We start from the raw sequence: 2,748 nt of genomic DNA, 5'->3' as shown, positions 1-2,748 counted from the left end.
TTTTTTTTAAAGAAAAACTGACTATGACAGTAAAGCAGCAGAAGGAAGATACAATTTTTAAGTAGCTGAGAGGTGTCTCTGGTGTCTTTTCATGACTTAGTTTTAGAATTTTAATTAACGACTTTGGCTACAGAAATGAATGAAGAACAGGCAAGTGTTGAATCTTCGTCAGATTGCTCAAATCTCCATTCGTGGGGGAGTGGGCAGGGACAGCTTTGCAATCCAAGCTCAAGAGACAAAGAAGGAAAACGAAGTTAAAGAAGGAGCTAAGAGGCAGTTGGTGCTTACCACCTCTTCCAACACAATGCTGCATGCTGACAGCAAAGAAAAAGCAGCTAGCTGCTCCTTTAAATTTAGCAACGAATTCTAACCAGAAAAAAAAAAAAGAACTGTCAGGAACAGGAATTATAAATGCAAAATTTTGTCTGATTTTCTCATTTACCTTGTGGCTTGTCTTGAGCTTTGCTTTTGTTAACCTAGGTACACAGTACCACGGTCCACCATGTTTCTCTTAAGTATCTCTCTTAGAGCCTAACTAAACCTTAATGTAACAGTTCTTCATACCTTTTATTAGCTAAATGCATATCACTAGATATCACCAATAAATGAATGAGGCACAAGTCAGATACCTATGGCATGATAAGGTTAAGAAAGGCAATTTGAAAGGGGAGAAAGTACTGTTACCATATTCTACAACATCAATTTTGTCAGTGTATGTATGGCTCAAGTACATGTTCTGACAACTATCCTTGACATTCATGAGAAAGTCAGAAATCTATTCTGGATGATCATTTAGCTAGAAGAGGAGCTCCTTGATATGTTAATTACTGATTGGTATCTAGTGATACTTCTTTTATAGAAGGCTAGATACCAACTTTCTTTGGTTGTTTTCAACATTAATTTTCTAATTTAAGTGTGGCCAGGCATAATCTTCTACAGAAAGACAAAACATATCCCTTAAGGATGACAGCAAAGCTGAAGACAGAAAAGTTTTAAGAACTGACTTAGAATTCCTCTGACTCCTTTATCTATCAATTCCGTATTAGGTTATTTTCATTGCTCAAAACCTTTTCTGTTTAACAACCTCAATTTTGTTATACATTTTTTTAAGTCAATTTTGATTTATTACAGCTTACTGTCTTCCCTTTTCTCAGTAATAATTTTTTAAATCCTAATAAACTTTCCATTAATTTTCCTTTATTCTATAGTTGTAAATTTAATTAGTACCATAAAATATATAAAATGCTTTTTTATGAATACAATTGCTGTTGGAATTACCTTTAAGAATATGATATTGCCAAACGAAATCTTAGTTCATGTTTAGAAAGCATGTGAGTTACAATATCTTAGTGTTGTAGTAAAGGCAAAGCCAATTCCTACCCCTTTTTTCTTTGTAGGAATACTAAGATCATACTGAGCGAATATTTCCTGATAATTCCTAAATAACTACTTAGCTTAAAAGGAAGATGTTGATTTAGGAAAACAATTTTGTGATCACAAATCGTGTTAGGATGTGTCATCTTTTATTTCTAAATTATCTGTATAGCTCCAGTCCAAGAGACTCAAAGCAGTCTTCATAGGAACTTGGGAGAATAATAATGGCACTGACACCCACATGCTATTAAAAATGTACTAAGGTTTCAAAACTGCTACTGAAACCAGACAATGAGTTCAAGATGGTGAGTTATCACCTGAATCAAAATCAAGGCACTATGGGTTTTTTTTTCCCCCTCAAATAACCCTGAATCATTTCTGACTAAAATAAGCATTGAAATTGTGAAGGATAATAAAAAGATTCCAACAAATCCTAAAAGTTAAAATTCCCACCAGTGAGAATGTTAAAAAGTGCCTAAAATGTTTTGTGTGCAAATTTTACTCCTATCACTGAAACATTCTTGAAATTACTTTCAGGCTTGTTGAAAACCATTTACACAACTATTTCCAACTATGAACTATATCAAAATATGTGATCAAAATTCCCAACCTTCTAAAATAAAGCAGTGCAAATCCTATTTTCAAACATAATTGAAAAACAATGAAATGAGAGAGATTTCTGAATAACTTGAAAATCCTATTATTTCAATAATTTAACCTGAAAAAAAAAATCCATTCCCAGCAGCACATCATATCTCACTGAACAAACTGTGACATCACAGCCAAGTATGAACAAAAGACTTGTGCCCCGGAAAAGCGAATAGAACACTATCATGTTGTAAACAAAAGGGGAAACGAAGGATGTATTAGTTTGCACACGGCATCAGAATCTAAGGAAACATATTCACACTTATAAGGGGGAGATAATGCTTTCATGCAGCATATAAAATGTTTTGCTTTCTTTCCTTCTTTCCAGACATATACATAATATTTTTACAGCATCTGTACATAATTTGAACCCACACAACATTCTGAAATTAATTATGATTCCATCATTCTCTGAAAAGGGAGAGGGGTTGGGAAAGTGGGCCTACTGGGCCTACTGGACTGTCTTCACGGCATCACTGTAAGCAACCCCCTGACATGGCAGTGGCGTGTCCTCTGTAACACTTGAAAACAGGCGCAGAACCACTGAAAGTTACTAACATTGTTAGTGCCTTTCTGATTCACTGGAGGTCACATTTCATAGCTGAGCTTCTTAACATTTGGCAATATACTCTTTCCATCAAAAAATATCTGGGCTAGTAAAACACTGTCAGAATTGGCTATGGCCCTATGATCATCTCCTGCTGGCTGGTATTTGATGTACATCTG

This window comes from Pteropus vampyrus, unplaced genomic scaffold (assembly GCF_000151845.1).
Source record: "Pteropus vampyrus isolate Shadow unplaced genomic scaffold, Pvam_2.0 Scaffold77, whole genome shotgun sequence".
NCBI lineage: Eukaryota > Metazoa > Chordata > Mammalia > Chiroptera > Pteropodidae > Pteropus > Pteropus vampyrus.
This window is presented reverse-complemented; position numbering follows the sequence as displayed.